Below are 27819 nucleotides of genomic sequence, written 5' to 3'. Positions count from 1 at the left end.
TGAGGCAGATTACAAATAAAAGAATAGTTGATATACTGACCCAATGAGAACAGAACAGAAATCCCATTGAGTGAATAGAAAGCCAATAGATTTTTTTGCAGACTTCGCTTAGAGTAAGACTCTTTAAAAGAGATGACATAGATTATTGTTGAATTATAGTTCTCCAGAAAAGAAACCAACAGGGTGTGTGTATGTGTGTGTGTGTGTGTGTGTGTGTGTGTGTGTGTGTGACTGAGTGTGTATAGGAATGGGAAAAGATAGAGAAAGAAGGAGATTTTTAAGGAAAGATTTTAAGGAATTGGCTCACACAATTATAGAGGCTTAGCAATGTCACAATCTTCAGGGTAGGCCAGCAAACTGGAGATCCAGGAAATATCTTCTGCAGGTAAGATTCAAAGGCTATCTGTTCTTCTTGCTCTAAGGACATATGTCTTTGTTCCTTTTCAATAGGCTAAATGAGATCTGCCCACATTGTGGAGAGTAGTCTACTTTACTCAAAGTCCACCAATTTAAATAGTAATCCCACAAAAAGTACCTTTATAACAACATCTGTGAATGTTTGACCAAATATCTGGGCACAATGGCTCAGTCAAGTTGACTCAAAAAATTAACCACAACAAGTCCACTCCTTGCCAAGTTGACAGCCAAATGCATCTCTTTTAACCAAATATAAGCTCTAGTTAAAAACAATAACAATGTCATAATCTTACATGGTACAAAGTCCTGAATCCAAACCAAATTGCACTCTTTCCCCAAAAGAAGGTGCAAATTTCTTGGTTGGTGTTTACTTTTTTCCTTGATATTTCATGACATAAATATTAAGATGGAAATCAACACTACTTAAATATTGCAATGGAAAGCCAATTCATTTTATGTTACGTATGGGGATGAGAGAGGGAAGAAAACAGACATCTGTTATGCGTACACATGTTCTTAATAAAAGAGGGAAGAAACGCTCATGAAAATCACAGTCCTAATCTCTGTCACAGCTGGTATTTACACCTACCTACTGCTATTACCTATTCCCTGTTTCCTTTGCCTTCAACAGCCACCTCAGCTGGCCATGGTTCTTCACTTGGTGAGGTAATCTAAACCTTCCTGGAGGGTCTGGGCCACAGTGGTCCTGCCTTGTATTGGGTTTTGTTGTATTTTCCCATTGACCTGAATTGTAGGGTATGGTAATAGTAAGAGACATTTTTTCTGGGATCTTCTGTATTCCATGCTCTTTCTTACCTCTACTGTAGAGTGGCAATCAAATTTCCCTTTAGTAGTCAGTATCAATCACTCTACCAAGCACAGTAATGCCCTTTTCTGCCTATTGATTCAGTCTTGAGGAATCTGGAGTGGGCAGGCAGCAGTCTTAGTTTCTAGGTCAGTTAATTTATTATTTTATCTCTTGCTGGAAGTTCCCTCTGGAAGGAATACCTCTAGTCCAGAAAAGCATAAAGTCATAGGGAGAGGAAGCAAAAAGTTTGCTGGTGGGTCACTATGGGTAATAGTGAATGATGCCATTCTCGTGTCTATCCCTAGACCCTACACACAGGAGTCCTGGCTCTGGGAGAAACAGCATCATATAATAGACATGGATTCAGAGTACACTCAGCCTTCTGGAGAACCTTGCTCCAGTGCTGCTAGGTATCACCACCTCGCTGGTGCTAAAATTGAGTCTTTGATAGGCCATTCCACTGTTTTATCAAAGTAGCTGCTTCAGGATGATAGGAGATATGGTAAGATCAGTGAATTTAGTGATAACTGGCCACCTGCTCACTTTGCTATGAAGGGAGTGATGGTAGTTAAGCTATCCTAGAAATCCATGGAGGTAGTCTTGGTAGGAGCATTCTGTGCAGGAAAAGCAAACTGGTATTGTGTATTCCAATAAGAACAAAACACTTCCCCTCCCATATAGAAGCAGTCCAATGTAATCAACCTGCTGCCAAATAGCCAGCTGATCACATGTGGAATGGTGCCATCAGGGACACAGTGTTGGTTTCTGCTGCTGGAAGATGGGGTTCTTGGCAGAAGCTATCAGCCAGAATGGCCTAAGTGAAAAATGTGTTCCAAATCCGAAGAGGCCCATAACATCTTGTGCCTCCTTTTTAATTTTAAAAGGGGCCAGATTTGACAACATATATCCTTTACCTTAGAAGGAATACCTTAACCTGCCCCACACTGTTCCTTAGCCCATGCAAATCTTCATCTCTGCCACAATGGTCAGTTTGTTCTTCAGCTACTGGGCAATGACAGGAGTAGCCGGGGAAAGAGATTGACCGATATCCATTGAACAGGTCATCCTATTCACCAGACTATTAACATTCTCTGCTGAAGTCACTTTGGTTAGTAGTCATATGGGACACAAATATATTCATGTTTTTCATTCACAGAAGTCTATCCATATACATCTTTCCCAAATTTTCTTGTCCCTATATTCATTCATATTCCTTCCAAGTGCTTGACCATCCAGTCAAATCATTGGCCATTTCTGGCCATTTATACATCCAAGCAAAATGAACAACCAGGTCCCAAAGTTTGGCCTATTGGGGGAGGGCGAATTTTCCTTCATCATGTCCTTGAGGGGTGTGTTAGAAAGGGGCTGTATTGCTGCAGCTGTTCACTTTTTGTGGTTTCTGCATATCATGTACCACTATCTATAAACCAGGCCCACATATTTTATTCATATGTCACCCAATCATAGGGTACTCCCCATGAGGCCATGGGTACAGGCTGGGAGAGCGAATGCAGCATAGTAGGGTGGGGACCATGGGCATTTTTTTATGTAAATTTTATCTTTTTCATGTAAATTTTTTTATGTAACTTGTTCATGCCTTCAATTTCTGCTCCAGCTCAATCAAACATATACTACCTCCATTTAATAATGGAGCATTGTTATACAAACCCAACTTTATAGCTTGATGGGATAACACTCAGTTCATGATGGCCAGCTCAGGTCATAGTAACTTGGTGGCCCAGGGTTAAGTATTCAGTCTCTACTAAGGCTCATTAGCAGGCCAACATTTGTTGCTTAAAAGGTGAGTAGTTGTCTAAAGATGATAACAGGGCCTTGCTCCCAAATCCTAAGGATCTGCACTGTGATTAACCTACAGTGGACTTCCAGAGGTGCCAACCAGCATTCCTGTCTGCCTTCCTTCAAACACTATTATATCTGTTGGATCCTATGGGCCAAGTGGCAGAGTGACCTGCATAGCAGCTTTGACTTGTTGCAGAGTTTTCTCTTATTCTGGATCCCATCTATAACTAGCAGCTTTTGGGGTCACTGTGTAAATGACCTGGAGGAGCATACCCAAATGAAGACTGTAATCCAAATTTAAAGAGGCCCATTACATCTTGTGCCTCCTTTTTAGTTATAAGATGGGCTAAATCGACAATTTATAGCCTTTTCCTTAGAAGGCATATCTTGACCTGTCCCACACCACTGAACCCGTAGAAATTCCACTGAGGTACAAAAGGCCAGATTTCCCATTCTCTGACAGGCAAATGTCTTTTGCCATAATCCAGAGTGGTTGCCACTTCTTGCTTTCTAGGCCCACTTGTCAAAATGTCATCAATATAGCTGACCAGTGTGATATCTTGTGGAAGGAAAAGACAATCAAGATCCATGCAAATTAAATTGTGATATATGGCTGGAGAATTGATACTGCTGAGGTAGGGCATTGAAGATGAATTGGTCTTACTAAATGAAAGCAAACTGCTTCTGGTGATCATTAATAATAGGAATAGAGAAAACAGCAATTGTCAAATCAATAGCTGCATACCAGGTACCAGGAGATGTGTTAATTTGCTCAAGCACTAAAAGAGCATCTGGTACAGGAGCAATAGTTAGGGTCCCTACTTGGTTAAGTCCATGATAATCCACTGTTGTTTTCTAAAATCCATCTCAAATGGGGATATGGTAGGCAACATAATGCCTGCATCCTTGATGGTGGCACTGATTTTCACAATCTCTCCAGATATGTGGTATTGCTTTTTGTTTAATATTTTTATAAACAGAGGTTATTCTAGTGACTTCCACCTGGCCTTTCCCTCCATAATGGCCCTTACTTTACAGGCTAGGGAACTCATGTGAGGATTCAACCATTTTTTGAGAATATTTACTCTAATTATCCATTCTGTAACTGGGGAAATAACCACAGAATGGGTTTTGGGGTCTCACCTGACAAAATGTGAGTAGGGCCTCGAGAAAACTCCATTTTATCTGACCTCTATAGCCTCCTACTCTGACTGGAGAGTCATAGTGATATTCAGCTCTCCTGGAACTAATGTTAGTTCAGAGCTAGTGACCAAAGTCTGATTATTTCCTTTCCCTAAATGCATAGTTTCCTGAGTAAAAGATTATAAGTGCCAGGGAAGCTGGAAGAACGATTAAGAGTATAAATTTTTGGCAGGGTCCTTCCTCAAGGGGATCTGGTCTCCCTTCTTTCAAGGGATTCTGGGTCTTCAGGCTGGCTCAAGTCTAGGAATTGATTAAGGGGCTGTGACTCCCTGTTTTTATGGTTCAAACTAGATTTTTGCTCAGTTGATCAGGCACTTTTTTTTTGCTTATACAGATCAAATAAGACTTAGTAGATATCCCATCTATTTTGTTTATAGGAACATCATGATTAACTAGCCAATAGCATAGGTCTCTATAAGTCAGACTCTTGGGATTGCTGCTTTGACTCTACTGTCCATTATGGTTAACTGCGTGTACCTTGCCGTTAGCAAGGTGTTTAAGTGATGCCCCTTGTTCTTGTTCTCCCATGGATCAACAGTCTTTTCAGTAGATTGAGTTCAAGATATACCAGGATCCAATTACTTCCACTGCATTTAGGTTGCCCAATTCAGTGGCAGCAATTGCCACTTTCAATTCTGTGCTACAGGAAGAGTGATCATAGGACTCTTCAAGGATGCTGAGGCTCCCTTCACCCTGTGGCCCAGTCAAGTTTACATAAAATTAATTGCATTTTTCTCCTACCAAATTCACCATATGTAGGATTCCTCTAACAGTTTTAATAAACAAAATTTTTGCTTGATCCTTGGTAGCTAAAGGTAAAATATTGTTGTAGGAAGAAAGTTTTATTAATTTGATTTGGAATTGTTTCTTTGGTTTGTTTTTCAATTGATCGCTCATTACTGAAATAATTTTATCTTCTTTAAATTATTCTACTTTAAGACTGCCTCAGCTTACATAATGAAATGAATTGTATGAGTTATAGTATAGACATGAAGAACACTGACCTAGGAACTAGAAAACCTGGACAGTAAATCTGATCTGTTGCTAACTGGTCACGTAACTCTGAATCTTGAATCCTGACAGCTCTGAGAGTCAAGTTTCCCTCCTTTTGAAGAACAATATTCTTCTTACTTTGCATAGTGGTTTTAATAATCAACCAGGACAGATGATTGCTCCACATAGTCGTAGCAGTACATAAAGATGTCTTTTATATTCAGGATGTTACATGTTAAGACTATTAATTCTACTTTGACTCTGAATCCAAATACCTTGTGATTATGGGTTAGTATACTGAGGACACATCTTGTTAACTCTGAATAGCTCGAATAACACTTGAAAGAGAGTCTATATTTTATACATCAGTCCTCACATGCTGGCTATATAGCACAGTACCAAGCAATGAAAAGTGGTGCAATAAATATTGTCAAGCCAATGAACAAATTAGTCAGGACTGATGATACAAAGAGTCAATAGATGGTTCACAAATACTAGTGGGCATCTGAGTGATTTGAAGATCTTGTTTAAAATGCTCTTTACTAGACTCCATTTTCTGAGATTCTGATTTAGAAAGGCTGAGATTGGATCCAGACAGATGCATTTCATTGAGCATGCCCATTGATTCAGATGTAAATGGTAAGGGAAAAGCTGGCATAGGGAATTTGATTCTCTTTTAATCCTAGATCATACCTTGCACCTTAGACTATATCCTCAACATATAATGGTCACTATGATTCCCCTTTCTTCCTAAGTAACACACAGAATAATTGGCTTACTTGAAAATTCACATTCTAATACTAGTAGAATATAGATACACAGGAAGCAGCAGAGCTTGGCTCCATTTTAGCCAGAGCATAAGTTTTTAATGATCTCATGTTGCACTAAGGTAATTTTCATGGATGATGGAACTTTCTATGTATTTCCTACAGGCATCAGAGCTCACATAAGTCCCCCCAAAATGCATGTATTGGAAGAGGTGAAATAGAGACTTGTCTTTTCACATAAATAAATAAAATTTCTAAAAATTATTTTCTCTGGGTTCCTGCTTTTCCATACTAAAACTTGAAACAAATAGTTACTTAAAATATTTTTAAATATAATGCAAATGCATGCAGAGATCATAGGATAGCATAACAATGATTAATAAACATACTGTATTACTGTGGAATGAAAGGGATATATGTCAAAGGCTAATTTCTTCTCACAAGATACAGTCATTTCCTTTGCTACCCACACGGGTTAAGAGATGTAGTCAGATTCATTCAAGTGGAATTTAGAAATAAAGTTTGAGATTTCTATTTCCTAGTCATAGATCTGTGCCTCAACCTTTTATTCAACCAAAGAAACTAAAAACAAAATAGTTGGTATGTGTGAAGACCTTTAACAGGCCTTGATTAAAAAGAGATTGATTTAACATCATGAACTCAATATACTGAAAAGACTATTGATCCATGAAAGAACAAGAACAATTGCTACATCACTGCACAAATTATTGCTTGCATCCAAAGATTATACTGTTTATATATAAAAACACACTGTTCTTTTGCACATACGTGAGTTACCAGAATTTGTTTATGTCAATGATTAGACATAGTATTTATTAACTATATCCAGTGAAAGACAAAATATCAGTCTCCTCATTTAGTGAGATTCCAAGAACTTAGTCATTGCCATATATTAATAGCTGTTCTTGAACCATGTAGGAACTTTAATTTTTTAAAAGGCTGTTATAATATATGCAAATCATTTATAATACATGCTAATTATTTATAAGCAGATCAATATAATTTGGTAAACTGGAAATCCTTATTTATTAATGTAAGTTATTGATCATAACCAGTGTCAATAAATTGACAGTATCCCAAGAAACATCTGAAATAAATATGAATATAGTATTTGGAAATATGCACTTAGGCCTTTAGGAAGAACTAAGTTCTGAATTAAAGCTGATATTTCCCCTATTGAAATTCTCTCACTAGGACCTTGTTCCATGTCAAAAGAACATAAGCCACAATCACATTTATTTTTCTTTGAAGAGGGACAATGAATTCTATTAAAAAAATCAACAAAGATTTTAGGCATTTGTCTTTAAGAGAAGGTACTTACAGATCAGAGAAAATTACTTCGTATTTGTACTAAACTGTGGGTAGTAGCTTTATAACATGAGAAGAAAAATACAGGTTTTATACAACAAAGTACAAGCTGTCAGAAAGAAAGTCTATCAAAGCTGCGTTTGGGACAACTTCTATGTCTAATGGTTTGATATTACTTGAACAAAGAACAAAAGCAATTGTTCTCTTTTTTGAGTTAGTATGTTATTTAAATGTATATTAGCTCCATTTTAAACTCTCTTTTATAATGCTAATTAAGATAGACTATCCAGTCACATTTTTCATAGCATTACAAGTGAAATTGTAAAATCCATTTTCATTTTACCATGGATAGAGATAGACTATTTCTTACAATATTAAGCTTGACGTTTTATAGTCTAACCTCTGCCATTTAGTTCTTAATCTGAACCCATTGATTCAGAATTTATAGTCCAATATAATTTATTATAACCTGTTTTGTATCTAGGGCAAACATGTACATTTATCATCAATCAAAAATGAGATTTGGCTTCTTTTTGATTATTATGTATCCTACCTTAAACTATTAGAAGACTGTTAAGAGAAAGATAAAGGATTCTCAAGATAGATGAGATTGCCGCCTGTCTTCTAAGGCCTGCCACCAATCAGGAAGAACATGAATGTATCATGACAATAAAAGGCAAAATTTGGCAGATATGTGCATAAAGTTGTATAAAATATGATTTATATAAAGTAATATTACATATGTAGCAATCTAAATCATGAAAATATTAAAGTGACTCCAGAATGAAGTTCTTACTTCTAGTTTTAGAATAAGAAGTATGATTAGAGATGCAAAAACTGAAGGTATCTGAGATGGCAGTAGTGGTTAAGCAAGGGGACAGGAGGAAGTGCAATGTGTATTCCAAGTGCAAAGTATGACTTTAGAATAAGAAAATAACTCTTAAAAGAAGGCAAGGAATCTCAACTAGAGGAATAGATGGAAACAGATTGTACAAGCTTCAATGTCTAAAGAGGTAGAGTTCATAGGGACTGAAGATTTCTGACCAAGGGAAAGAAAACAATCAGAAGAGGCTGAGAATGGAAGGGGAAAAATCCTTTTGGATTTTGTTCAATGGTCCAGGCCAGGGCTAAAGAAGAGCTGAGCCAGGGGCCATTCTAGTGGTTCTTACATTGTTACGGGAATCAGAACTAGAGGTCTCCAACCCTCACCCCACTGTGATTCTGTAGATCCGGAGGGGCTTACTCGTTGGTTATTTGTGGAAAACACTAATATAATAAGCACCATAAGTCAGGGGATGGTTTTGATTCTCTCTCTGCCACTTACTAACGGTGATTTTAGGCAAATGACTTAGTCTTTGTCAGGTGCTGCTTCTTGTCTGTGAAATGGGAACAATATCACTGATAGGACTTATTTAAAAAGGGAAGGCAGAACCTGGCACATTTTACAATTGGGTCAATGAGGCTAGAATGGAAGGGAGGAAATAGGGAAAGAACATTTCAGTTTTTCTCCTACACATTCACCATGTTCTTTCTTATATATTTGTGTACAGGACTTTCTGCTGTATAAGTTCTTTAGATCCAGAGACTTTAGATAATCATTATGTGCTTCAGGTAGCATAATTGAATGAATATGTTCTGTCAGATCCCATCTCTTGCTGACTTTGTGTTCATCATTGATTTTGGATCATGCGCTTGAACTCTTGGAGGGAAGGACAGTAGTAGACTTACTTTATATCTCTAGTTCCTGGTAAACGCTCAGTAACCAATCAATTTTGCTTAGCTGATTGACTAAATGGATGTATAAACGGATGTTTGGAGTTTGAAGACCACACCAGAAATGGATTGTTGCTAAGCCAGTTCTTTTGCCTCTAACATCTTGGTTTCCAGCAACTCAAATAAACTGAATGCAAGAAGCTCTATCTGTCCCTGAGGTACCTGTTCTTGGGATGCTCATGTCTGAGAGGTTGGGTGAACTAAGTGACATGGTACATATCTCTGTGAAATTATTTCAATAAGTTTAGCATTTGAAGTTCAAATTTGGCACCATTCGCATTGATTCTTAATGAGATGGTACTTCATGTCATTTTTTTTTTTCCTGTTCACCGAGGAACTTTAAAATATCATTTAATGTGTTCATTAGCACTATCCAGAATTCAGCATTTTGGGCAGAGAAACTGACCAAAATAGTCATTCTTGACTATCATTATAAGTTTCACAATTTGATTATTTTTAACTTAATCAGACATTAGGCACACTAGAGAAAAAAGAACATGCAGAAATAGCCAAATGACATGGCAGATAACAGCCAAGGTATATCTATTATCTTTATAAGAGCTATCTTATAAAGATAATAGGTATACCTTGGCTGTTATCTGTTAGTTGGGAAATATATTCCTTCATTCACTGAACTGCTGATTAAGTGTATACTGTATTGCAGGCATTATGCTAGATGCTGGGTTCACAGTGGAGAATGAGACACCTACACGCTCATGATAAGGCATTTTGTCCCTCATCAATTCTTATTATCAAGCTTTTCAAAACTACTTATGACTTTAAGCTCGTTGATATCTCTCTAAAACATGCTTAACTCAAGATAACTTTGGAGAATTATTAATAGACCTGGAAGTTTTCTGGGTTTAGTTCCTAGAAGCGAAACTAAGGAAATGGGTCATTTAAGATTCTTTTTAAGGAATTCAGAAGCATTTGGCCTACAACTGATAGACCATTTTGACTTGGCCTAATTCTTCAGAAAACGGCCAAGTTATACCAGCCTAATCTGAGTTTCTTTACATCTTCCTTTTCTGTTCCAAACTCTATCACAGACACCAAGAAAAGTAAGCCAGAGAGTAGTGGGTTTAAACACTTGCAGAGTCTGTATTTCTCCTTATTAAGCACTTACTGCATGATTACACTGTGAATGCTTTCCATGAGTGCAATGACAAAACTGAATATCCAAACAGAGCAAAAGAATAACAATAAAAATAATATAGTAGAACTTTGACCCACACCTGCAGCAACCTGCCCAGGAAACCAACCCTTTATTTACAATAAACAGCCCAGGAAGCCAACCTGCCATAAGTCAGATTTGCAGGAAGCCAGATTGCTATCTCTAGTGGCAATACAGGAAGATAAGCAATAATTTCTTTAATGGTGACTCTAAATAGTTTTAGGAGTTAATTATTGACAGCTTTCTTAATTTTTGCCCCTACTTCCAACTTAGCACCAACAGAAAGCCAACAATGCACCCCCTAACCAATCACAGAGGCTTCCCTGATTCTAGTTTGTCTGCTTACAGCTTCCCCAGCTAGCAGCCTCCAATCAGGACACTCTATAGGCTTCCTTACTGCCATTGTCACCTGAGTTTTTTTTTTTTTCCTTTTGTCTAGCATAAAAGAGTAGAATTTGTTCAAGTGAGAGAAAAGAAGTAGAGCTCTTGCCCAGTGAGAGGCTACCTGATAGCAAGTTGCTACTTTCATGTACTAGTCTAGGGCCTTATATAGCTACTGAGTAAGGGCATTGATCAATATCTATGGTAATCAGGAATTGGAAAAATACCAATTGAAGCTAAGCAGGTATTAAAAAATTATCAATTCTATTGGCCAATATCTATGATCATCAGGTATTGGAAAAGTGCCATGGCTACTGGTTTGGCTCATGACCTTCTGATTGGTTGTGCCCTTTTAGCCTGGAAGTTGGTAGTCTTCATTCAGGTCCAATCTGCTTCTCTTTTCCCACAGCTCTGGGACAAAGGAAAGGAATTTGCTGGAATGCTTCTCCAGTTTAATCTCATGGAGTGGCCTTCACATTTAGTCTTTATGGGGCCTGTTGCCCTAAGTGCCTCCGTTTTTTTACCATCTATCCTATTTTTTAAATATGTATATCTCTGAAGAAATAGCCCTAACTACCATTAGGGAAAGGAGCAACAGCCACTTTTAAATATATATATCTCTGAAGAAATAGCCCTAACTACCATTAGGGAAAGGAGCAACAGCCACTCTGGCTATTTCAAGATGGGAAGAGGCATTGGAAGGGGAACAGCAGTCAGGGTCCCCCTACTGAGGCTTATCAAGGGCCTCTGGTACATGGGGATTTTATTTTGGATCCCATTTGTAGTGTGAGCATCTCATACCTCAGGGGAGTGCAGAGGTCCATGATACAGTGGGGACTGGACAAGGTGTTCACAGGACAGGGATCATGGCTTCTGAAGGATCCCAGATGAGCCCTTGAAAGATGAAACTGGATTGCCAGTGTTGCAACAGACCTCAGCCTGCTGCCAGTGACTTTTTTCCAGGTCCTTGTCTCACAAGTTTGAAGAACGAAATCCATGGACAATAAAGAGTGAGCATAAAAGAGTATGATTTTTTCAAGTGAGAAGAAAAGAAGAAGAGCTCTCACTGGTGAGAGGAAACCTGATAGCAGTTGCTCCCCTCTGGTCTACCCCCTGATTCCTCTGCTTAAACACAAGAGATGGTGGCTGACTTCCTTACTATAAAAATTCAGAACCAAGAGTCCTTCCTTTTTTCATTTGGTTGGTTTTTGTAAATTTTCCCCAATTTATAAAGGAATTTATAAAAATTAACTTTTGAAAGGGACCACATATGAGGCAGAGCAAGGGTTTGGACCTGATCTCCAAACTCCAGAGTTATCCCATTACCCAGTGCCTGAAGATAGAAGAGAGGCTTTTCCTTGCTGTCCTCTGCTAAACCTAAGGTGTAATTTTCAGGACTTTCCTCCTTCCTTAAAAGCAAGTGGCTCCAACTGTAATGATATTAGTCTACAGGCCTGCAGACAAATTCAATTCAGATGCGCTATTAAGAGTTTAGGGTGATAATGGCAACTCTAATTCTGTTCTTCTTTACTACAAATTAAATGTATGAAGAGGTCTGGAGTCCAGTAAATCTTGAAACTCGGCTTGCTTGTGAGGAAATACTTCTCTAATTTCCCAGTCTTCCCATTCTTATCTAACGTCTCTGCTGTATCTCAATGTCATGGCTCTCTAGGTAACTTTAAAGCATTTAAACATGACAAGCTAGAAGGAGGATGCAGAGGATGCATGGTTTTAACATATGCATATTTACTGATTTAGAGGACTGGGCAAAGTCCCTTGTATATTGAGTTGATCAAAGAAAAGAAAATTTCAAAGGAGAGCTTTTTGTTTTTCTTCAGTTCCCCACCCCATTTTTTGTCATTTTGGGTGATGCAATTCTATATGGAGTGAAAGTGCCAAAGGAAAGGCTCAAACTCAACTTTCCTCTGATTCCTCAAAAATCCTGAAGTTTTGTATCCAAACATCTGTGAATCTTCTGCATAAGAGGAAATGCTGTGCATTGAAGGGGATGTATGCAAACATCCAGAGGTGAGGTCTGGGTTTAGCATTCAGACTGGGCACTCCAGAGACCATGCTGCCCCCCACATTTGCCACCTCCAGCTGTCAGTGAATACATTCATTGCAGTGACTTCTCTGTAGAGGCCCCAGAGAGGAAAGGGGTATTTTCTCACAGCTCTGCTGCACACCCCAGGGTGCTGGTTACACCCATCAGCAATTCCCTCAGCAATCTGTCACTCCCTCCAGCAGCTGAGGCAGTTCCTCAGGAATGAAAGGCAGGAAAACCAGCGGGCCACACAAGTCCTGCTGCTGGAATGTACAACAGGAAGAAGGAGCTGCTGGCTTTGAAGATGCTTGCCTCCCTTCCCCGTTTTTTATTTCAAATGTTGACACAAGAAAGGAAAGATTTTACATTTCATACATTAAAAAAAAAGTAGCTTAGACTACCACATCAAAGGAAACATTGTCAGGTTACAATAGTCTCCAAGAGAATATTCCAGTTTGTGAAAATAGAGAAAAGAAGAAACTGAACTGGAAAGCAAGAGGAAGGAGGAGGGCAAACTAAAAAGAAATAGAGATATTTACGGTTGTATGCACAAAAACAAAAAATTTGATTTACAAAACATCCAGGTAAAATAAATCTATTATTTACAAAATTTCCTCCTTCATTCTTTTGAGAAAATCTTCTAGTTTCTGTCAGGTGTAGCTCAGTGGTACAGTACTTGCCTAGCATGTGTGAGGCCATGGGTTGTTCAATCCCTAGCACCATAAAATAAATAAATAAATACATTAATTAAATAGAATATTTAATATTCTGTAATATTAAATGAAAAAAGAGAATTAGAGACGTGTATACATACGCACTTTACACATATATACATACACACATACAAAAATACCTGTTATATATGTACCCACATACACTATTTAAATAGCATCTACATAAATTAACATTTCTTTATTAGAAGTTCACAGTAGCATTTTAACAACTAGACTTTAAATATATAGTGAAATTTCTAGTGCTTTAAAAGAAATGTACATGGTTGTCCATGATTAATGATGTAGTTCAGTTACCCTTTTCAATGATGTCATCTCTGGATATAATTAATAAATACTGTGTCTATGTTCTGAGAGGAGCAAGAGAGCCTGAGGGTGAGGGTGGGTGACATCTCTGAGAGACTAAGAATGCTGATGAAAAAATGTGGGCTGTGGATGAAGAGGCAGAACGGTGAGGTCAATTTTTTAACTAAACAAAAAAAATCCCATTCTGTGGTGCAGATTCTTTGTTACCCTGCACCAGAAAGATCTGCTGTGCATTTATGTTAGTGGTACTCTTGGGAAATGAAGTAGTATTCACCACTGGAAGCAGAAAGGAGAGAGAAATTGTGTCAAGGGTGAGCACATAAGCAGGGAAAGAAGAATCCTGAGGAATTCAGAAGGAGAGTGAGGTTAGACACCTGCCAAGGGATTCTTGGAAATATGGTTATAAAAATTAATGGATTGGGCCAGAGCTATGTTATGCGCACATCAACAATAAGGTCATGTTAACCAGATACCTGGTATAAAAATATCTGAAATTATGCTTTGTTTATTCAGTGGTAAAACTGAACCTCATGCAGTATACTGTTGGAAGCTGGAGTCAGGGAGATAAAACAATTTGTCTTTTGTAGAGAGGAACAATTTGTCTTTTGTATAGAGGAAGAGTGATTTTGGAATCTCTTGAAATGATGGCAGAGGTGGAGTTGGGGCAATGGGGCAGGAGATACTGTCACAAACACAAGATGCAAGTAATACTGAAGATAACAACTAATGCCAAGGGAAAACAATACATAAATTATGTTTCCATTTGAAAATAACAATATAAAACTATTTGCATGTTTCAGATAAATAATAAATGAAATATTCAAAATATAACAGTAAAATCATCCCATGTCATTAACAAATATGTCAAAGGGGATGTGTGATAGTCATCTTTTTAGGAGAATTCTTAAAACCTGAGTTCACAAGTATAAAGAATTCACCAATTTTTTAAATTATAAGCATATACCATTGAAGTGTAATGCTTCTTCTGGCTTTGCACATTGAAGAGTTATGATAGCTTTATTATGATGACTTTGGTGAGCATTTGTTTTGAAGCTTCTCAGACTCTCTTCCTCCCTCTACTAGTTTTCACCTCCATTGCGGGCAGCACTTCTCTTGCTTTGTGGAGCTCTCTATGAAGATACTTTACACTTGGTGAAGGGATAGGATATTCAATTTTGATAAAGGTGCACAACAATACATATGGAGTTCATTCATCTAGCTGTGGCATGTTAGCCATGTAACCTTGTCAATTAATGCTTGTCTTCTTGGTAGAAAAAATAAGGCTTTGATAGCTCTTAGGACTTGGAAAAGCGTTTAAATGTTCATTCTGAGACTGGTCCTTCAGCCATTTCTTTGACTCTATGTCTACCCACTTTACTTCCAAGAAATTTCCTATTCGTCTAGGTGGGCAGAGTTCTGAGATGACTGACTACAAATGCCCTAAACCCTGTATAATCCCCTCTTCTTAAGGATAGACAGGGCCTGCAATTTGGGAATCAATACAATATGGAAATTATGATGATATTTCTATGATTATTATCTCATTTGACAAAGGTGAGAGAATTTTACAGATATTATTAAGGTCCTTAATCAACTGACTTTATCTGTTTGGAAAGGGGGATCTGATCTTATAAGTTGATCCCTTTAAAAAAGTGACTTTAAAACGTTTCCTGTAGAAAAAGAGTTTTCTTTTAAGAAGTACAGTTCCATGCGTTCTATCATATGGAGTCTGTGAGGTAATAATCACCTGATGTTTTAAGCTAAAAAAACTGTGGTTTACTTATTCTATAACAATAGAAAACTAGTTGCCATTGGTTTCTTTGGCTTTCAAAGAACTCTGATAAAATGCTGGATCTTTTAAAAAATTTGTGTTCTAAAATCTGTGAATCCTATTTTAATCAATAAGCAGTTATATTTCTTTGGAATTAAATGTCACAAAATATGATGGTTTCTATTTACCTAAAGTTTAGCATGAGTGAAATGGTCCTCCCTTGCTGTGATCAGCTAAACTAGCTATTCTTGCCTATTTTTGTCCCTGATCTTGTGCCCTTAAAAATTACTAAATACCCCAAAGAGGTTTTATGTGGTTATATCCACCAATATTTAGTATATTAGAAAACAAAACTAAAACATTTAAAAATTTCATTTGTCATTTAAAACCTACTAAATGTTAAAAGAAATAACATTTTTAAAAAAGTGAATATTTTTCCAAACTAAAAAATACATATTTTGAGAAGAATTGGCACTGTTTCACATATTTTCAAATATCTTGCATGTCTGCTTTAGACAAAACAAATAGATTTTCATATCTGTTTCGGTATACAATCTGTCTCTCTATAATATTTTGGCAGAACATATAAGGAAAACCTGGCCTCCCATAGAGATTTAATTGGGAAAAGGGAGGAAATATTTAAAACCCTTTTAGATAATTGTGGATGTTTCCTTTTGATAGCCTTTCCAAAACTTAGTAAATTGTAGTTTCTTGAAGTTTAGTCTAATGTTCGATCTAAACTAATGAACTTTTCATGGTTTGCTACATTAAAACCCACTGGTCTGTTTGCTGTTTATATGGTCTTTTATTCATCCATAATTTTATACCATGCATTGGTAATTTGGAAAATAATGGCTCCCTGAGTTATGCCAATCTTCCAAATGTTGTCACATTTCATTATATAATATCATAAAAATCACATTTGGGAAGATCACCACGCATCTCACCAGAAGTCTTAAAACGTTGGGATGCTGTCAAGTTCAATGGTGCCTGATACAAGTCTTCCAAAACTCTGATTTCCATTCAATAACTCAGTTTATCATTGACAAAATGCTTTCAGTTATTTTCCTTGGTGACAGATTCACCTAGTTTATTTTGAGAAAACATCTGCCAAATACCCAAGTCTGAATAATCACAGTTTGTCTGTCAGTCATTCTTTCAGGTAAACATGCTTTCTGTGCAAACCATCAGCTTGGTTCAGTTCCCTGCCGGATCACACGTTTTTCTTCCACACCAGCATCCTACTGTTGTGTGCAGTAGGAGTGATTCCTGTGTACTTTGCATTTCATCACACAAGATACTAAAAATGCGTGCAAAAGTTGAAATATGCTATTGCTGATATTATTTCATTGAAAAGAGTGTGCATTCCTTTGATTTGTATCTCTGCACCTTCATCTATCCCAATAAATTTTAAATTTATTTATTTTTCTTCATGTTATCCCATAATTCTTGGAAGTTCTGTTCATGATTTCTTAACATCTTTTCTCTGTGGTCAACTCTGTTTTCAAGATTATATGTTTTGTCTCTATTGCCTGATGTTCTGTCTTCCAAGTGGTCTAGTCCGTTGGTGTTGCTTTCTATTGAATTTTTAATTTGGTTTATTGTTTCCTTCATTTCAAGGATTTCTGGTTTTTGTTTTTGTTGTTGTTGTTATTTGTCTCTCCCTAAACAGTGAGGTACTGGAAACCTTCAGGGACACTATAAGTCCACAGGGTAGAAACTCTACTGCCTCCGATGCATACTGTTAGATGGGTAGACACACAAAGAACACAAAAAAAAGCAAGGGAACAAATCACCCCCCAAGCAAACCAAGACAGAATCCATCAACACCACAGTGGAAGAAATGTCAGAGGAGGAGTTTAGAATGTACATGGTTAAACTGATCTGTGATGATGTAAGGGAGCAAATACAGGTAGCAAAAAATCACTTTAATAAAGAGACAGATTCTGAAATAGGCTGTTTCTAACAACTTCTTAAAGGACATCCTTAACAAAACTGGCATTTTATTTCTTTTTCTTTCTTTCTTTCTTTTTTTTTTTTTTTAGAAAAACTCAGCATTTGACAGGGAATACAATGACATTTTGGAGCCTCTGTGTCAATTCACGTTTTGCCCCTCTGCCCCATTGCTTTTCATCATTAGTGCAAATATCAACCTAGTAAAAAAGGCAAATAACATATTAGCATTTTTATGAAAGTAGTTTTTGTCCAGTTGGCTCCTCAAAGGTCTGAAGACCTCCAGAGGTCCACAGAATAGCACTTGGGAACTGCTGATCCAAGCTGTTATATGGAGGGTCGATTCTAGCATTTAGCTCAAGGTAGGTTTAATAGTGTTTTTAATTTAATAGTGCTTTTCAGCTTGGGCTTAGAACTCTTTAGGTATTTCCAAGACAAAAGGCACTGACAGTAGTGTTCAAGAGCATGGGCATCCTTGTCTCTAACTTATTACAAAAATATGCTAAAATAAGACAGGAAAGTTTTCTTCACATTTGAGACGGGAATCATGACCAGCAAGGATAAGAAATCTATCCTATCATGACAAATCTAACTAGTTTTAACTAAAGATGACAATATATCTTCAGTTTAATGTGGCTGGTGTTGCTCTGATTTTCCTGTTTCAAAAGTTTTGGGGGTCTTTTTAGTTTATTGTCCCCAACCCAGAAACTAAGGCCCAAAGTTATAAAAAGGAACCAGCATCCCTCCTTTTCTTAGCTATGTCCTAGTTCTTCTTTGGTTCAGGTTATACTTTGGTGCTTCAAGAGGTTAATGGCAATTCTTTCTGAAGGTTAAAGTTTTTGTTATAAAAGCATATCTGGGGCTGGGGTTGTAGCTCAGTGGTAGAGCGCTTGCCTAGAATGTGTTAGGCATTGGGTTCAATTCTTAGCACCACATACAAATAAACAAAATAAATGGCCATCAACAACTAAAAAATAGTAAAAAAAAGAAAAGCATATCTGTTCTACTAGCCATGTCTTTCAACTGGCAGATTGATTCCATAAAAGAAGTTTTCCTGTTTTTTCACTCAAACTAGAATTTAGTGAAATTATTTGAAGAGCAACATGGTATTGACTAGCAGTATTTTATTTCCTGACAAAAGAAAAAAAAAAAACAAAAAAAAAAACAAACATAACCTTTATCTCATTTGCTGCCATCTCTGGCTACAATTTTTCCCCAGAGCTGGGCCCAGTCCCTAATACAACACAATGCTTTGTGCATTGTAGATGTCCATTATTGCCGGTGGAACTGACTGGGATGTGTGCCAGTGAAAAAATGATAACATGTGGTGAAAAGTTCAGGCACGGGTTACAAGTTTATTGCAAGAGAAAATAATCCAACCATTGGTCAATGTGCCTTTGCTATAGGCTTCTTTTCTTGCCATAGCTTGAACTCCTCAGTGTATCTCTTTATTGACCACATGCTTCAGGATTCATTAGAGGAAATGGCTGAGTAATAGCCAATTTTTCAAATGAAGGGATTGTGGAAAAACACCAAGAGGTATGTAAAGGTACATTTCCACAACACAAAGAGCTGCTAAATGGCATTCCCAGCATGTACTACAGTGAAATATGACGGGGTTTTCTAATTGGCACTCAAAAAATGCCAACCATTGTTTGAAATGTCACTCTGATTTGAATCTTTGCTTTCATTCTGGTCTGTTAATATTATCTAGCTTCTTTATGAATATCTTTCCTATTTCCTAAATATAATACCACTCATTCAGGCATTCATTCAAGAAGTATTTATGGAGTGTCCATTATGTCGCAGGCACAGGGTAACAGCAGTGAAGAAGAAAGGTTGATTTCTGCCCTGCGGAAACAATGGTTACCGCAAGGGCTAAATGAATTAATGCTTGCAAAAAATTTAGAACAATCCTTGGCACCTAGTGAACATATGTACAGGTTATTATTATTATTCAGTTCACATTCTGAGGGAGAAACATAAACTCAACAAGTTATTTTAATAAAATGTGAAAAGTGTATAACGAATAACTGAAGCACAGAAGATGAGTAATTTAAACAAGTGACAAATAACTGAAATACCTAGTAAGAGTTACAAAGACACCTTAGATGGAGGTTTAACAGATATTGAGGGTGGGGTCATGGAATAGTCCCCTGAGAAAAGAATATCTGAACTGCATCTGAAAGGATGAGGAAGCTTTGGGAAAACAAGGGTGAGGTTATTGATAGATGCAGTCGGGGTCATATCATGAAGGCATAGATATTACCCTGAAGACAAAGAGTATCATGGAAGAATGTTGAGGAAGAAAGTGACTTGAGCAGATCAGATATTCAGAAAGTTGACCCAGGTGCAATGTAGAGAGTGAATTAGACAAATAGAGACTAGGGAAGGGAACTAAAGAAGAGGTTTTGCAGAATTGAGGTGACAAGTAGTAAAAATTTAAGTGAAAACATAGGAGAGTGAAATGGTGGGGAAAAGGAAGGATATTTAATGAAAAATGAAAACATTGGTATTTCATGACTGTTGGATGTAGAAGGTGAAGCAGGGTAGGTCTGACTCCCTGGCTTCTGGCCAAGAGACTTAGATAGGTAATAGTGGTATTTAACGCAGGAAAACAAAAACAGAAATATTCAATCTGCTCACTATTTAGATGAGGACAGTTTTATGGAAACTCTCTGTTGTGCTTAGGCATCTAAGTAGAATGACTGCATAGTCTGAGAAGTTTGGGTTAGAATCTCTAGATAGGAAGACACTAGTGCACCAGAGATAACTTCAAATGTGGAATTAGAAGAGTTTATCCAGTGTTGTCCCACCAATCTTTTAGGAACAGGCAGAAGAAGAGTAAACAAAGAAGAGGATGTGGGACACTGGAGACAAAGGAGATTGACATCAATGTGAAATGGGGCAGAGGTGCCATGTAAAATAAGAATAGAGAAGTGTCCATCAGTTTCCCTGACTGGGACATAATTGACAATCCTTGAAAGAGGAGTTGCATTGAATCAGTGGGTGTAGAAAAAAACTTGCAATCAGAAGAGTGAAAGGAAGTGAAACTATGGTAATGGCATAAAAGTATAACTGGATAGCTTTTTTTCAGAAGAAGCCTGGCTCTGGAGGGAAGAAGGAGAACTGGCAAAGTGGGTTTTATTTGTTTTTATTATTTTAAAACATGAGAAATCAATAACAAAATTAGAAACAAATTATAGGATTGATATAGCAAAGAGGGAGGAACGTTTATAATAAGATCTCAAGAGAGAGAGAGAGAGAGAGAGAGAGAGAGATGTGTAAATGCAACCTAGAGCCAAGGTCAAGAATTTGACTTGGACAAAAAGAAAGATACAGCTGGGTGTGATGGGACATGCCTGTAATCCCAGTGCCTCAGGAGGCTGAAGCAGGAAGATTGAGAGTTCAAAGCCAGCCTCAGTAACAGTGAGGCACTAAGCAACTCAGTGAGACTCTGTCTCTAAATAAAATACAAAAATTGGGCGGGGGATATGGCTCAGTGGTCAAGTACTCCTGAGATCAATCCCTGTTACATGCCCAAGTGCCCCAAAGGAAAGATACATTAATTTGGCATAAATACTAATTTAGTATAAATTACAGATAAGTGCATACAGGTATGACACTAGCAGGGAAAGAAAGAAAGAAGTTGACAGACTGTGCAATTTATCCATAAGAGGATAAAACTGACAGAGTTTTTGTCTTAAGGCTCTTATTTTCTTCTGAAATCGGAAGAGAAGTCCTGTGCTGAAAATGGCATAGGACTTGGGAGTTAGAGGGCTTCAGGAAGATGGTGAGGGAGTGAAGGATTGAAGGAGATGACCAGGACTGGGAGAAGAACTGCTTCAACATGACTGGGTTTATTCAGAACTGGAAACCACTAGTGGCCTCAATCTGCAGGAGTGTGCAATATTTCACAGCTGCACTTGGTGGTGCAGGTGGTGCTTGAACAGTTGCAGAGAAGCTGGACATTACTGTTTTTTCAGGGTTTGGATTCTAGAGGCAGAAGGTACGGGAGGTATCAAGAAGATTGGGCATATGGATTAAGGAAATGGCTTGGGGAAACAATTAAAAATTATGTAGCCTAAGGTCATTTGGGATGGGGAAAAAAGTCAGGGAGAGACTGACAGATGGAGAGAAAATGGAGGGGTACTCCAGGAGACTGGAGTACTTGAAGAGGTCAGAATATAAGGGTGGTGATCACAACACAGAAAGCCCAAGATTGCCGGTAGCATACTATTGTCAGAGAATAAGAAGTTGGAATGCAGAATTCTAGAGTTGAAGCATCTCTGGAGGCCAAATTAATCTGGCCAAGGGAATAGTTTCTCCAATGAAGAAAAGATCTGAAGATCACTGGGTTTGAATAAGCCAAAGGGAACTGGGGAGACATGTATATTTGCTGGATCATCTACAACAATATGGCAGGATTGACAGTGAAGAGGAAGATGTTTCAGTGCCCCAAACTCTGATTTAGAAAATGCAGAAATGATCATGATGTGGATGGACAGTAGCAAAGCTAGGTAGATTAATAATCAAATGGCATGATATACAAACAGAAATGACTGGAAGTATGTTTCGGTATGAGAGAACACAAAATACCTTCCTGATATGGGAAGGAATGAACCATCTGTGTTTGAGGCACTTATAGGGGGAGTTAGTGTCTTAATAGGATATTGACTTTCAGTTAAAGCAAGAAGAAAAAGATGGCGGGCGGGGGTGGTGTGGGGCTCCAAAAATAGGTTGGAAACATTAGGAGGGAGGAGGTGATGGGAGGAAAGAAGTACGAGGGAGGAAGGAAGGAAAGCAACAAAGGATGTAGGGATGAGAGTGTGGGGGAGCCCTGAGGAGGTCTGCAATTTGGATATTGGCGAGGGTGGAAAGGCTGTTTCAGGTCCATGCAGACCTCAGGAGTTGCTGAATGATTGACAACAAGCACAAGCTGAGGCCTTTGCTCTAGCTTTCAAGGAAAAAGTTGTTGAGAAAATGTCTTTGAAGAAACTGATGCCTTAGGATGGCAAACAACTAGTTCATACCTGGCTTCCTCACCTGCTACTGGAAACTGCATTTGTTTCCTCTGAGGGATAAGTGTACAACCTGAACTCTGTCCTTGACACTCTCCCAACCCCCTGGAGAGGTGTCTTTATTTTCTATTCATTATCACAGACCATTCTGTCATAGCCATGTTGCCTCTGGACTTTTGAAAATCTACATTCCAACAGTCTCCATGTGTGCATCAAGCCAGGTCAAGTGTTCCCATAGTTCTCATAAACTCTTTTCTATTGCTGCACTTGTAGAATGTGTCATATTTGTGAGCTTCTTAATGGTGAGGATTATTTTTTTTACATTTCCATAAGCCCAGTATTTGAAGATGCATGCAGTGCATGGTAGATGCATGATAAGAGTTGTTGAATGAACGAATGGATAAATACAGGTAAGTCTCCTTGTATATGCATCAACCTTTTGAATAGAAGAAAAAAACTGTCCCTCTTTGTATCTGAGGCTTACATCCACACTTACATTTGAATTTCATTCTACCCAGGCTTCTCAGAGAGCTACAGGATTGACCAACCATTTCATCATTTGCTTATAAATCTGCCCCTTTGAAAAGTCTATTTCCTTTCAGTTTTGGATTATCTCTCACAAGTTAATCCCTGCTGCTCAGACCTCACCCTTGAGTTTCGGACCACAGTAGCTACACAATCACTTCCTTGATATTTCCCCTGGGATCTCACAAAGGCACTTTAACCTTATAATTGATTCCCCTCAAGTCCTATTCTAGATTTTTCTGTCAACGTGGATTAAATCACTGTCCATCCTGTTGTACAAACCAGAAAGTCAACAATCGCCTTTGACACATCCTTCTTTTTCACTTCCATATCTACCCATTGCTGACTCTTGACATTCACCTCCTAAATATCTCCTTACTCCATGATATTCATCTTAGCCTTTGTTTTTCTTCACAGTGCTTAAAGCCAGCTGACATGCCTGGTAATCTTAGCGTAGTGACGCCTGTAATCCCAGTGGCTAGGGAGGCTAAGGCAGGAGAATCTTAAGTTCAAAGCTAGCCTCAGGAATTTAGCAAGGCCCTAAGTAACTTAGTGAGACCCTGTCTCAAAGTAAAAAATAAAAAAGGGTTGAGGATGTGGCTCAGTGGCTAAGTGCCCTTGGGTTCAATCCCTGGTACCAAAACCAAAACCAAAACATCAGCTGATGTGTTTTATATTTATTTGGTCATTTGTTTATGGTCCATTTCTCCCAACACTAAGTCATAATCTCCATGTGGGCAGGGAATTCTTGGTGTTCACTGCTGTATCCTCAGGTATAAGAATAGTGCCTGAAGGTGTTGAATGACTGTGTGAAAGAAGACTGTTTGTTCCCTTCACCTGGAGTCCAGCCCATCTTTGATGTGGCAACTCCCAGTCCTCTCAAGTGTCAGTTTAATTGTCACTTCCACAGAGAAGACTTTCCTGACTGCCATATTCTAAGTGGCATTTAAGCTCTTTCTATGTACCTTTCCCTGTTAACACTTTTCACAGTTGTGCTTTTATGCTTATTTATATGATATATTGATTACAATTGCTCCCCCCAGACTTTAAACGCTATGAGAGTAAGTGCTGCAACTGATTTTGCTTTCACTATTTCTTCAGAATTTAATGCAGAGCTCAACTCTTAGTAGACACTCAGTGAAGATTTCTTGAATGACTGACTGAATGAAGAAGTTTCTGACATATTTAATTCACCAACCAATTTCTTCTTGTTCCTCAGAGTTATTTTTCATTCTATTTCCTTTGAGTTGAGAGATGAAATTACCAGCAGGTACATCATGAACTTAAAGAAGGATATAGCTGGGATAATGATTCCCATTTGGATCACCCACAGAGCTTGTTTAAAAATCAGATTTTCCAACCCTTACAATTCAGTTTCTCATATGGATCTATTAATAAATACCATATATGTTTCAGGAACCTGATACCTGAATTTTTTTTGTTTCTCCCTTATTAGAATAATTAAAAGCAGATTATAACTCCAAAGTATCCCAATTATCCTACAACAGGTCAACTGTAAATTGGAGATAAGCTTGCTATAATAAGTGGGGAATATGGGCTTCAAAATACATTATTTAATGGGGAAAAATACTTTTAAAAGCAGCCATTGTTAACATGCCTACAAAGAGTATCACAACTGTACAATTACAGAAAGAATATCATTGAGTTTCTGCACACGAAGGAAAAGAAATCTTTAATAGTCTCTGTACTTTCCTTCTGCCTGAGACATTCTCTTGATGATTTTCATCTGAAATTGCAGAATGCCAATCAGAGATGTTCACACTGGAAATTAATATCTACCTGAATCTGAGAAAAATTTGAATATATCATCATAAAACAATCAATTATACAACTTTCTCAAAGAAAATGTTCTTAGATACTTCAGTACTTAAAAATGATAGCTTGTTTAATATGTGTTAGAGTCTGTAAACAAGTCAAAATAACACCTGGCATTTTGCCAGGAGAATGTTAGAGTTGTAAACAAGTCTGGATGGTGCCTGGCAAAATGCCAGAGGGAGTGGTTTGAGAAGTAACAAAAGCGAGCCATTAAGTGTGGAGATTCCTTATTGGTTGACTGATGTATCTAGTTTATGCTAATTAGATAAGCTCTGTGGAATGTATAAATACTGCTCCTGTCCTGCAATAAACGGCTTCCACTCCTGCTGTATCAACGTACACAAGTTATTCGTCACCCTCCGCTTATTTTGCCCAGCCAGCCGGGCTGCGGCAAATATGTAATATTTTAAAGCAAATCTAGTTCTAAGAGATGAAGTTCCATTTGACAGAACAGAAAATAAAGGCAAAGACAGCATCTAATACTTTAAAACAAACAGTCCTATTTTTTCTTTCATTTGGAAACAAACAAACAAACAATATAAAAGCATGATGTAGGAGTATTAGAGTATTTTTCTGGGCAAAACCATAATAAATATAATGAATTTTGAAAAAAATCTACTTTTTAAAAGAAAAAAAATGGATTTTTTTTAGCTCAGTGAAGTATACTAATGAAATGTACACAAATTTTGGCTATTATTCTATTCTAATAGAACAGAGTAGATTTTAATTTCCCTGTGAAACTACATGGTACATAAAAATTCTTAGGAAAAGAAAATTTTCCTGAAGTTAAGAGAATGCTACTTTTTTAGATTTTTTCCATGACTGATACTAAAATCTCTAATTTATTGTGGTTTTGAAAAATCAAAGATTAATAAGGCAATCTGCCTGCCTAAGACTGCCTGGAAACAATCAGTTGTAATATCCTTGCATAAAAGATAAACTGAAAAAAAAATGGGTGGCAGAAACTTTGGGGCAATTGATGTAAAAACATGCAGAATGTGGTCAACAGAAAAGCAAATCATGAATGAGAAGGGACCTGCTTCTTTCTCATAAATTAAAAGTATCATTCCTTGCTTACTAATCCTAAGAAAGGTGAAAGAGAAAATAAGGAGCCATGGGATCAGGAATAGTGAATGGACCACCAGCCATTCACATGGACAAGGTCTTATTTCTTATTTAACATAATGTTTCTATTTCCTTTCATTTAAATCCCTCCTCAGAACTAATACCTTCTTTTAAACTTATCAATATAAATGCCTTCTAGTTCCATCCAACAAAGGAGACAAACTGTTAACAAACACCAGAATTGAGAAATAGAATAATGATGGGCCATAAGGTACCCTGCAGAGATCTGAGTACCAACCCACTCTAAGAAGTCTCTCATTTATCTAAAAGATAGAAAAAAGGGCCTCCTTATAAAAGCAGAAAGTGACATTTTCTTTGAATTTTGTTTTGAAAGATATTAGTACAATAAGTTTTCAAAATGCATTGAGTATGTCCTGTGTTCCCTGAAAGATACCATCTCATAGTATTTTGATAGACATGATAGATCCTCCAGCTGGATATCTCCACCATCTTTCCAAATGGCACCATTTTTCTCTAGAAGAATTCAGTAGTGTTCTATACCATTATACAAAATTCCTAGTAAGAGGAATTTAGAGACTCCATACACATGCTACAAGCCAGGGTGGGACAGGGAATAAGGTGATTTCAAAGCAGAATAGAAAAAGCATGAAAAGTAGATACATATCCAAACTCTCTGATAGGAGACACAGAGAATTATAAAAATATCCGACCATTTCATAATATGAAATCAGAATTATTTGGGTTGGATTAGATTTTCATTTTGAAAGTAATTCACCATCATAAATAGGTTCACTATTCCAAAGTAATTTGAAATTGACTCCTGCCACTTAAAACTTTTTGTTCCCCAGAGTATAAATATGCATATGAAGTTTTTTCTAATTAACTCCTTAGAGGTACTTTAGTAATAAAGATCTTGCCCCAGGACTTTGTGAATCTTCACTGTTAGAAATGAAAAATACAATAGTTTAAATTCAAAGATAATTCCCAGATCCTGTTATTAAATTCATAAATAAATCAAGTACAGAGGTCTTAAATATGGGTTTGGGAATAAGACTTCTAATTCCCCTTTCTCCTGATTCCTTTACTGTAAGCCAAATAACTCAGGGAGGAAACTGTATAATGAAACCACAGCAAATCTTCACCAAAAAGAATAATGAGAATCACTCACATTTATTGACATTTACTACAATGGCCCGTGTACTATACAATTATTTTTTCATATAATCTTCACAATAACTCTTTGAGGTAACAAATGAAAATGTTCAGCTCAGAGAGTTGAACCTGTTAAGTCCCAAGTTTTTAATTCTGCAAACATAATTACTTCAAAATTACCATAGTAGCATATTTGTTGCTTAATTTTTTTAATAAGTGTTCCATATCTAGGATGATGGAACAAATGGGTTAAGTGCCTTGTATAAGTAGGAGAAAGTATAGAAAGTTCAACTCAGGAACTCAATCTCTGGAGCCATAAGGTTTCCTTTTATATGAAGCTAGTGAGATGATCCTGGCTAAGCATTTCCTAGGGTGAACAGCCTGCACTTTCACCTCCACACATTATTACTCAGTTTGGAAATAAGAGAAGCTGCAATCAATTTTGGAAATGAAACAATGTGAGGATTTGAGGTGACTGAAGGTGTACTAATGAGACTATTGTTGAGCAAATCTGTGGCAGCCACAATTAAAGGCGAGTACAATTGCCACCATTAACCTTTGCTGCTTGTTTGTCTTGGAATATCCACACCAGTATTTGTCCTACTGTCTCATTGTGTAGTCAGAAAGGCCAGGGATCTATGAGTCTTGATCTTTCCTTGAGATATATTCCTATAAGAAATAGCATTATAGAATATTCCAGAGTCCCTTTAGCCGAGTTTCCCACTGGAAAAACGAGCATTATGTAAAGG

General features: G+C 37.4%; 1 protein-coding gene across 5 annotated transcripts in view; it reads right to left on the bottom strand.

Moving 5' to 3' along the window:
- Window positions 1–27819, bottom strand: part of Far2 (fatty acyl-CoA reductase 2) — a 133303-nt gene that overhangs the window by 50285 nt on the left and 55199 nt on the right. Inside the window, exon 1 of one of the 5 annotated variants that reach the window (XM_048802490.1) lies at window positions 308–518. The exons of the other annotated variants lie outside the window; for them this stretch is intronic. The gene's annotated coding sequence lies outside the window, so the exon portion shown is untranslated. Of the gene's footprint in view, window positions 1–307; window positions 519–27819 lie in introns of those variants that run through there. 5 annotated transcript variants of the gene reach the window in all.

The sequence above is a fragment of the Marmota marmota genome, unplaced genomic scaffold (genome assembly GCF_001458135.2).
Source record: "Marmota marmota marmota unplaced genomic scaffold, marMar, whole genome shotgun sequence".
NCBI lineage: Eukaryota > Metazoa > Chordata > Mammalia > Rodentia > Sciuridae > Marmota > Marmota marmota.
This window is presented reverse-complemented; position numbering and strand designations above follow the sequence as displayed.